Source organism: Chiloscyllium plagiosum, unplaced genomic scaffold (assembly GCF_037043375.1).
Source record: "Chiloscyllium plagiosum isolate Xiang-an unplaced genomic scaffold, Cpla_swu_hap1 HiC_scaffold_7, whole genome shotgun sequence".
NCBI lineage: Eukaryota > Metazoa > Chordata > Chondrichthyes > Orectolobiformes > Hemiscylliidae > Chiloscyllium > Chiloscyllium plagiosum.
The window spans coordinates 41,908,320-41,919,670 of record NW_028270145.1 but is presented as its reverse complement, the minus strand read 5'-3'; the positions used below and the strand labels follow the sequence as shown (position 1 = coordinate 41,919,670).

The window sequence follows — 11,351 nt, the reverse complement described above, 5'->3', positions numbered from 1 at the left end:
TCTCACAGGCAGAGCCCTTCTCACCACCAGCCAAGCCATGTCTTGGTGCTTGTTGGAAAGTTCTGGCGATGAGGCATTCTGCCAAATGGCTTTGACAGTCTGCTCATGGAACGCTTGATAGGATCCGCCCTCTCCTTTTCCCGAAGGACACTACGTGCTGACCACTTCCTGATGGACTTGTGGTCAAAGATGTTTTTCTTCATAAATTTCTCCACGAAGGACAGGTGGTACGGAACGGTCCAACTACTCGGAGCGTTCCACGGCAGCGAGGCCAGGCCCATCCTTCGCAACACCGGGGAACAGGTAGAACCTCAGTACGTAGAGACACTTGGTGTTTGCATACCGGGTATCCACGCACAAAGGAGGCCATCAGGGTGAGGGTGGCATTGGGTGTGTTTTTCCCCCGTTGCCCAGATCTTTATACATTGTGTACCTTCGGACCCGGTCCATCTTTGATCTCCACAGAAAGTGGAAGATGGCCCGGGTGACTGCGACATCACAGGTTCTGGGAATAGGCCAGACCTGTGCCACATATGACAGTACCTCACACCTGACGACCAGGTTTTTTCCCGCGATGGAGAGCAACCGTAGCTTACATCTGCCCAGTTTCTGCCTCACCTTACTGATACGCTCCTCTCAAGCCTTGGCGCACATCCCAGCCCCACCTGAACCAAATACCCAGGACCTTCAGGTGGTCAGTCCTGACGGTGAAGGGAAGGAACATTGGTCGGCCCAGTTCCCGAAGAGCATGGCCTCGCTCTAGCCTCGGTTTACCTTAGCCCCCAAGGCCCATTCGAACTGGTCACATATGCACATGAGTCTGTGCACGGACAGGGATCTGAGCAGAAAACAGTAGCATCATCCATGTACAGGGAGGCCTTAACCTGTAGGCCTCTGCTGCCAGGAATAGTCACCCGTCTCAGGCTCGCATCCTTCCTGATGGACTCGGCAAATGGCTCTATGCAGCACACAAACAAGGCAGGAGAGAGGGGGCAGCCCTGCCTGACTCCAGATTTGACTGGGAAACTTTCTGATTCCCACTCATTGATTGAGACTGCACTGACAATGTTGGTGTAGAGCAGTCTGATCCAATTGCAGATTCCCTCCCCAAAGACCATTTTATAGGGAACATCTCTCATATACGTATGGGATATCCTGTCAAAGGCTTTTCTCCTGGTCCAGGTTGATAAGGCAGGTGTCCACCCCCTGTCCTGCACATAGGCAATCGTGTCCCTGTATTGCATTGTTTTTTTAATTTCAAAAGTATACTTTATTCGTAAAATTATTTTGATATCTATACAATTGGTCATGTCATTCTTATGCACACATTACTTTGCTTTACATACAGAGATCGGAATTAATCATTCGTATATAGAAGGCTGTACATTGGCCCTCCAGATATTCTGCTGAGGCGTCAGCGGGGCCCAATTTCTGAGTGGCCCCCCTGTTCTTCTTAGGCAGGCAGATGTTACACGGTGGTCTTTCCCCACCATGCCTTGGTGGCAGCTGCCCCAAGCTTCAGCGCGTCCCTCAGCACGTAGTCCTGGACCTTGGAATGTGTCAGTCTGCAACACTCAGTCGGGGTCAACTCCTTCAGCTGGAAGATCAACAGGTTTCGGACTGCCCAGAGAGCATCCTTCGCCGAGGTGATGATCCTCCAGGCACAGTTGATGTTCGTCTCGGTGTGCGTCCCGGGGAACAGGCCGTAGAGCACGGAGTCCCGCGTCACGGAGCTGCTCGGGACGAACCTCGAAAAACACCACTGCATTCCTCTCCAGACTTCCTCTGCATAGGCACATTCCAGAAGGAGGTGTGTGACAGTCTCGTCCCCTCCACAACTACTTCGAGGGCAGTGTGCGGTGCAGCAGAGAGTCCGGGCATGCATGAAGGATCTCACAGGCAGAGCCCTTCTCACCATCAGCCAAGCCATGTCTTGGTGCTTGATGTAAGGTTCTGGCAATGAGGCATTCTGCCAAATGACTTTGACAGTCTGCTCAGGGAACCGCTCGATAGGATCTGCCCTCTCCTTTTCCCGAAGGGTCTCAAGGACACTACGTGCTGACCACTTCCTGATGGACTTGTGATCAAAGGTGTTTTTCTTCATAAACTTCTCCATGAAGGACAGGTGATATGGAACAGTCTAACTACTTGGAGCGTTCCACGGCAGTGAGGCCAGGTCCATCCTTCGCAACACCGGGGACAGGTAGAACCTCAGTACGTAGTGACACTTGGTGTTTGCGTACCGGGGATCCACGCACAGCTTGATGCAGCCACACACAAAGATGGCCATCAGGGTGAGGGTGGCATTGGGTGTGTTTTTTCCCCCGTTGCCCAGATCTTTATACATTGTGTACCTTCGGACCCGGTCCATCTTTGATCTCCACATGAAGTGAAAGATGGCCTGGGTGACTGCGACAGCACTGGTTCTGGGAATAGGCCAGACCTGTGCCACATATAACAGCAATGACAGAACCTCACACCTGATGACCAAGTTTTTTACTGCAATGGAGAGCGACTGTAGCTTACATCTGCCCAGTTTCTGCCTCACTTTGTTGATACGCTCCTCCCAAGACTTGGCACACGCCCCACTCCCCCCCCCCCCCCCCGTACCAAATACCCAACACCTTCAGGTGGTCAGTCCTGACGGTGAAGGGGATCGAGGATTGGTCAGCCTAGTTCCCAAAGAGCATGGCCTCGCTCTTTCCTCCGTTTACCTTGGCCCCCGAGGCCCATTTGAACTGGTCACATATGCACACGAGTCTGTGCACGGACAGCGGATCCAAGCAGAAAATGGCGTCATCATCCATGCACAGGGTGGCCTTAACCTGCAGGCCCCCACTGCCAGGAATAGTCACTCCTCTCAGGCTCGCATCCTTCCTGATGGACTCGGCAAATGGCTCTATGCAGCACATAAACAAGGCAGGAGAGAGAGGGCAGCCCTGCCTGACTGCATACGATGGGGGTCAATGTCACGGAGGACCTCCATGAGGTGAAGGGCCAGCAAGCCTCGTTTTTGCCTCAGATGCCTCCAAGATAATCTTCTGGTCCAGAGTCCGCTCCGTGGAGCAGGATGAGACATGCTCACATTTCTTCTTCCAAAAGGGGCACAAAAAGAGCACCGTGCCCAGCAGCCTGAAGGAAGAAGATGGCTCGATAACGTCATCTCAGGCTGACGTCATGAGGATCAGCAAATCCTTCTATGCCAGTCTGTATGACGCGAAGCCGATCGACAGCACGGCCTCTCAGTCGTTCCTGTCCTTTATCACGGAGGTCTTAGATGATAGAACACGGGAGATGCTGGACCAGCCGTTATCTCTGGATGAGCTGACCGAGGCCCTCGAGTCCTTCAAAAAGAATAAAACTCCCGGAAGCAACGGCTTACCGGTCGAGCTCTATTCTGCTTTGTGGGACTTGATTGGTCAGGACCTGCTGGAGGTGTATGTCAGTATGCTTCGGGCAGGTACTCTGAGTGAATCCATGAGGAAAGGCATCATCACCCTCATCTACAAGCAGAAGGGGGAGAGGGAGGAAATTAGAAATTGGCGACAAATCTCACTATTAAACACGGATTACAAAATCTTGTCAAAGGTCATCGCCAACCAGATCAGTTCTGCATACTTTCCTGGAGTTGGGACAGCTTTCCCTGCCTCTCTCTCACCTCCTGAACACCTTTGAGGATGAAGAACCTTTTAATGTTGCCTTTTAATGTGTCTCACCAGTGCACTGGAGACTCAAAGAGGGGCTTCACGGTTCTCCAACCTGAGTAATCCCTCTTGAGGTCTTTAATGTTTCCTGGGGTCAACAGCTTTGTGTTCAGTTTTCCAACCTGCGTAATCCCTCTTGAGCTCCTCAATGTTTCCTGGGGTCAACAGCGTAGTGTTCAGCTTCCATATTCCCTTACCAGCCTGCTGCTCATTCTGTAGGTGACAGTCGGCCAGCAGGAGGCAGTGGTCAGAGAAGAACACCGGCTTGACGTCGGTGGATCTGACCGAGAGCGTTCGGGACACAAACAGGTAATCTATCCTTGAGCGGACAGACCCGTCTGCCCGTGACCAGGTGTATCTATGCTGTGCTCCGTCTGCAGGGGTGCTGAAGACGTCGTGCAGCTTGGCATCTTTTACCATTTCCATCAGGGCTCTGGACGTGGCGTCCAGTTTACTGTCCCCCCCGCCGGAGCGTCCATCTGCATCAATGTTACAGTTGAAGTCTCCGGCCAGAATGACTGGCCTGGATGTAGCCAGCAACAGTGGAAGCTGCTGCAGGACAGCCAACCGTTCACTCTTACCCACTGGGGTGTACACATTAATCAGTCTCAGGGGAGCATTCCTGTACATGACATCGGTGATGAGGAGGCGCACGCCCACCACCTCCTTAACCTCGGAGATGGTGAAGTTGCCTCCTCACAACAGGATACCCAGGCCGGAGGCGCGGCTATCGTTGCCCCCTGACCAAACTGATGGCCCATGGGCCCACAAGCTTGACCATCTCCTGTAGCTGCTGAGGTGCAGTATCCCACACTCCTGCAGAAACAGGATGTTGGCTTTAACGTTGGCCAGGGAGGCCATTGTAGAAACACATCACGTAGCAGATTTGATACTACATACATTGACACTGGTAATTTTTATCCCCATTTTAACAGCTTACGAGGTTACCAGTGTCCATTTGCTGCTGGTTTTGGAGAAATTGGAGACCAATCTCACTATTGAATGTGGATTACAAAATTTTGTCAAAGGTTATCGCCAACTGGGTCAGGTCTGCTCTGAGGTTGGTGATTCACCATGACCAAACATGTGCTGTACTGGGCAGATCGCTGAGAATCTCGCACTCCTCAGGGATACGATCGCCTACGTGCAGGGCAGAGGGTTGGACACCTGCCTCATCAGCCTGGACCAGGAGAAAGCCTTTGACAGGATATCACACATGTATATGAGAGATATTCTCTCCAAAATGGGCTTTGGGGAGGGAATCTGCAATTGGAACAGACTGCTCAACACCAACATTGTCAGTGCAGTCTCAATCAATGGGTGGGAATCAGATAGCTTACAGTCAGATCTGGAGTCAGGCAGGGTTGCCCTCTCTCTCCTGCCTTGTTTGTGTGCTGCATAGAGCCATTTGCCGAGTCCATCAGGAAGGATGCGAGCCTGAGGAGGGGTGACCAGTTCAAACGGGCCACGGGGGCCAAGGTAAACCGAGGTTCTGGGGATAGGCCAGACCTGTGCCACGTATAACAATACTGAGAGTACCTCACACCTGATGACCAGGTTTTTACTCGCGATGGAGAGCGACCGTTGCTCCCATCTGCCCAGTTTCTGTCTCACCTTCCTGATCCGCTCCTCCCAGGTCTTGGCGCACGCCCCAGCCCCCCCAAACCAAATACCCAGCACCTTCAGGTGGTCAGTCCTGACGGTGAAGGGGATAGAGGATTGGTCGGTCCAGTTCCCGAAGAGCATGGCTTCGCTCTTGCCTCGGTTTACCTTGGCCCCCGAGGCCCGTTCGAACTGGTCACAGATGCACATGAGTCTGTGCACGGACAGCGGATCCGAGCAGAAAACGGCGACATCATCCATGTACAGGGAGGCCTCAACCTGCAGACCCCCGCTGCCAGGAATAGTCACCCCTCTCAGGCTCGCATCCTTCCTAATGGACTCGGCAAATGGCTCTATCCAACAGCTGTGTATTGATATCACAACTAAATGAATTGTGGACAAAGACACTGATTAGAAAACTGTTGCTGAGGTTACCTTCCTCCTCTTATCCACCTCCTCTTTGGCTGCTTGCGTTTTGGCTGATAATAATCCCCATGTCCATGATGAATTCTTATGCAGTAGGCAGCAGACTATTATTAATCTTAAATTAATCTAATGCCAAGTAGTGCAGGCTTCTTCAGGGTGGCCTAGGCAATGGCAGCATTGCTGCAGTATGCTAATGGTCTACTGGGGCTTGGTTGGTTGGAGGGCTGGTTTGCAATGCAGAATAATACGAACAGCATGGGTTTAAATCCTGTATAGACTGAGGTTTCATGAAGGATTCTTCTTCTCAACCTCCCCCCTTACCTGATGTATGCTGGCCCTCATGTTGTTTCTGTATAGTGCAAGGACATCCCCTTGTTTGGTAAGACTATGGTGAGTTTATCTTAATGGACTACGCTGTCATATTTTGTGTGGAAGCCTGGTTTTCATTCTATGCTACCCTCATGTGCATGGCTACTAAGTCAGCAGATAGCCACATTTCAATTGATGATAGCTGAAAAGTAGTTTATACAACATACTATTGCTGAAGGCATTGTATGTGTTGCCAGGATACCTGGCATTGATCTGCATAATTTGCTGGGTATGGCGGCCGACTAGCTGGACTTTGAAGGAGTCAAATCTCTTTTGATCATAGTACTTGAAATGTGAGGGTATCCTGCACACTGGAAAATTCTGCAAACTTCTTGAAGCTGTATGTTTTCTCCTTTGGTTGATCTCTGGCATTATTGTGTTGTCCACAATATTATATGGAGATGCTAGCTCACTCTGCTGTATGAGCTATGATAAAGGTTGCTGTCTCCATCCTCATTAAGTTTAGAAAACTACATGCCCTCCTTGGTCCAATGTGATAGATGAAAACCAATTCCTGGTTTAACCAGAAGAGTCTCTTGTAGTTCTCAAGATACAGTTTATTGCATGTCATAAAGTCATAGAGTCATACAGTGCAGAAAATGTCCTTCGGCCCATTGAGTCTGCACAATAACTATCACTAAAGGCACACAAATCCCAATTTCCTGTACTTGTCCCATATCCTTGACTGTTATGACATTTCTAATGCTCATCTAAACTTTTTTTAGAGATTTTAAGGTTTCTGGCCTCCACTACCTTTCCAGGCAATAAATTTCACCCTCTGAATGAAAAAAAATCTCAAATCCCCTCTGAATCTCTAGCCCCTCACTCTAAAACTATGCTCCCTTATGAATGATCCCTTAATGAAAGAGAACTGCTGCTCCCTAATTACCCTATCCATACCCCTCATAATCTTATACACCTCAATCATGTCCCCCCTCAGCTTCTCTTCTTTAAAGGAAACAATCTAAGCCTATCCAATCTCTCTTTATTACAACTAATGTTTACAACTAATTACAGGTTTCATTGGACTGAATCTTACAATTTATTGCTTAAGTGTTAGTTTTATTGAGTTTCACCGCGCGTTTCTCTCTGCGAAGCTTAAGAAGATCTCACTCTGTATTTTCCCTCTACAATCATGTCTCTTACTAGTCCATTTCCACTTAACATGTGTCTTTCTCAGTCTGTACACTTTTTCTCAATTACTTTCAGCAAATGTATTTAGCTATTCAACTTCTCAGCACTTCATTTGTTACTTTGTCTAGCTGATTCTTTCTATTTTTTTCAAAACCAATATTTCAAAGCTATTCAACAAATTGGCTGTCCCTTTCCATATAAAGCTAAAAATCACACAACGCCAGGTTATAGTTCAACAGATTTGTTTGGAAGCACTCCAAACATGTTGCCTCCAATTAAACCTGTTGGACTATAACCTGATGTTGTGCGATTTTTAACTTTGTCCACCCCAGTCCAACGCCGGCATCTCCAAATCATGACTACCTTTCCATATAGTCCAAATCGTACACCCCTACAAAAAAAAATCCAAATCAACCTCTTTACAATTTGATTCTTGAGTTGTTTATTCAACTTTCTGGTTTGCAATCGTCTCTTCTTACTAATGGCTATGGACAGATTACAAGTAGTACAAATCTCTCTCCCTATTTGCACCACTTGTCTGGCAGCAGATTGTAATTTCCTCCCTTTTTTTAATCAGTAAAATTAGAACATTTAAATTTAATTTAGTTAATTTATTTTTTTTAAAAAATCACCCAGTCTGTGGGCTCTGACTTAGGAAAGACCATAACAACTCTGTGATAAAGTAATGAACCAGAAATGGAATTTATTTCATATACTCTTCGGGTGCACTTTATAATGGCAAAGTTGCACTTTCTGTTCTTCATAGCTTCACGGAGAGTAATTGTTACGCTGTAGATTCAACATTGTGTTACATCAGCTGATTTCAGAGTGTAGTTTTGTTTGTAACTTGTCTATTGACTGAAGTGTTAAGGCAAATGGACATGCGAATAGGTGAGCAAATGGGTGAATGTGTAGTTGTGTACATTGTTTGAGTGGGTGATGATTGTGAGAAAGGGGATAGGGTGTGGCAACCTCTGAGTTCCATGTGCAGCAGTAATTTCCGATGCTGCCAATGAGGTCAGCAATGATCTAGGAGGGGCAAAGCATGTACAGCTCCACACAGCTTAGAGGGAACATTTCCTGTGGTCATTTTAAATCAATGTTTTTTGTCTCTTTTTGAAATCATTTCTGTGTATGAAAGTCTCAGGCATTAAAATGGCCAAAAGATTAATAGAGTGTAAATTAAATCATTGGAACACAATTAATTGCCTTAATTTGGAAGATATAATTGTGTTACGTATAAAAACATATTTAAAGCAATAAGTGAATTTGATGTACTGTGCCTTAAATTTCACCATAATATACCCCTGATATAAATCCCCCGAAAGTTGTACAAGTAAAAAAACCTCATGTTGTGTACTTTTAATGCTAATTGAATTATAATGAATTATTGTGTGCTAAAAAGTAGTGAAACAATGTTTGTAACTTTAATAATCTTCGTTAGCACATCATTTTGTGTTTGGCTTCCTGACTGAGAAAAAGCTAACAATAAGGTAATTGAATTTTTGAGGAAATGGCTGTCACTGCGCACTGTAATTTGTAGAGTGATATTTCTTCTGTTGGTTTGCTCTTTAGCTGACTGAAAGAGTCAGCAAATTTTATCTTTTTGTTTCTTCTGCACCCTAATTATTTATTTCAGTGGAACTGCTGACCAGAAAGATAGACTTGTTTTGTTATTGTACCCTTTATGACTTCCTCTTCTTTAAATCCTTGGAGACATGTAAGTTAGACTTATGATTTGTGCCATAGATGTATATATAGTTTGGCACATTTTACACGCATAATGGTCAAGTGTAGGTGTTGCTGGCAGTCATAAGATGTCACCCAGCAGACACAGGTAGAAATTCCCTTGGTATCTATTCCTTAGCTGGACTTTTCCTCTCTTAACAGATTCACATGTCTCTGCTCAATAATTTAGAATGCACTCTTCTTCTATACTCACAAACTGAACTGTGTGCTACGGTTAAACATGATACACAGGATGTCTGCAGCCTCCAGGTCAGCTTTCACTGCATATAGTTACATCATTAAAACCAAAACCCACCAGTTTTTCTTTGGAGAATAGCACCACCTTCAGCAAATAGCACCATAGAAATCTCAGAGCTTCTAAGTGACATCCAGTTTGGCCAAAGGTCCAAGAATTATTTCTATATTAAAACAAATTGACAGAAAACGATTTCTAATTCACCTTCATTTGAAACTAGAACTCGATGGACACAATCTTATGGGGCGGTCTGAGGTTTGTAGTAGAAACAGATGAGAAGTTCAGTGAAGTTTATCTTGACATCAGGGGAGTCTCGATTCAACTTTTATGTTTTTGTCAAGCACCGTGGTGAATTTCTTGCTAGGAAACCAATTAAAGGGAATTATTGCATATTAAATGCCTTGTTGATGGGTGCAATTCAGCTGATTAACATTCAACTTTCTATCTTACTGAACTGCTGGAATGAGCTCACTCCTCTCTCAAAGCAACCTCCATCTTGTGTTTTAACAAAGTGCAGCTCATAGGCAACAGCGTCATGCACCCCTCATTCACGGACAATGGCATCTGGCATCTTTCAACCATTCCTGACCATCACGGCACCTGTCCAATGCACTTGCAGACTGCTTAGCAAGCACGACTTGCATTGCAAGTCACACTGACATCTAGTGCTCAGAGGCTGCAGCAATACAGGGATGGTGACCCAGCTCAAGGATTGGACCAAGCTGCTTCTTGTTATGCGTCTTAGTCAGGAGGAATCCGGGGTGGGGATGGTGGGGGATGGGAGCATTGTGATGAATGACGACCTCATACATCAACCCAACACTCCTGTGTGGCAAGCACACTGCATGTATATTCAGCAAAGTGGCCATGTTGGAGGGTGAGTCCTCAGTCCGATGAAGGTGGGGTGGTGTTCTCTGTTAGTTAGAGTTCCTGGTACTGTAAGTGCTGGGCAAACTCCACACACAGTCCAGAGGTTTTGCCACGGGCAACCATCCATTTGGGACACGGTCAGGGGAATTGCCCCAACACAGTTCAAGAGTTGTGCAGTTATCAATCCTATAGTGCCATCAGAAGCAGTCAGGGGAATCAGGTACATCAGTTTGTAAACACAGCATCCAGGGGTCTGGTCAATCACGTCTAGGGGCTGCTCATCGAAGTTGGGCAGCAGTCTGTGGCACCTGGTGGACTGGTCCATAGTCAAGAACTCAGCGATCAACATATGCCATCACAGACTTCAGTCTAACAGGTTTCTTTGGAAGTACAAGTTTTCAGAGCACTGCTCCTTAATCATGTAGCTACATACTCACGTACTTACACAGACCCTCTCTCATACACATACTTTCTCTCAGGCACACACAAAACACACACGCCTAACACTCTCCGTCTCACACACACACATTTGCATTTGCAGGATTTTATTTGCAGATACATTCTATTTTGTTCAAAAAGCTCATAATCTGTAGGCAGTACATTTTTTTTATATAATCCATGTGACATTTTATAAATTCCTACTCTGGAAATAGAACCATACTGATTCAAGACTGGAATGCATACAGACTCTAACCTCACACCTTTAATGCATTGTCTGAGCTGAGATGTCACTTTTTAAAATAAAACCTTAAAATATCTCAGGAATGTGATTTGACAGAAGTTCTGGGATTTACATATTAATGAATCAAAACTTTGTCCACCCTATTCCAACACCGGTGCCTCAACATCATTACAGACTTCATCAGTAAGTGTGGAGAGGACTGCGTGCTGAAGAAGTTAATGCTTGTTTTCCCAACCAGAAACCTGCTCCCTATTGAAGCCCAGGTCTGAGGTGTTCAAGTCAGATGACCCTGACCTGTACAGGAAATCTAGGCATGACGTTTGCAAAGTCATCAGGGACATCAAGAGACAATACCCAACTCGGTGTTCTGCAGGGATCTGTTCTGGGACCTCTGCTCTTTCTAATTTTTATAAATGACTTGGATGAGGTAGTGGAAGGGTGAATGAGTAAGTTTGCCGATGACACATATTTTGGTGGAGTTGTGAATAGTGTGGAGGGCTGTTGTAGGTTGCAACAGGACATTGACAGGATGCAGAGCTGGGCTGAGAAGTGGCAGATAGAGTTCAACCTGGAAAAGTGA

General features: G+C 46.4%; 1 pseudogene; it reads right to left on the bottom strand.

Annotated features, from left to right (window-relative positions):
- Positions 1–1,468: 1,468 nt before the first annotated feature.
- LOC148149598 (uncharacterized) overlaps positions 1,469–11,351 on the bottom strand; it is a 46,845-nt pseudogene continuing 36,962 nt past the window's right edge.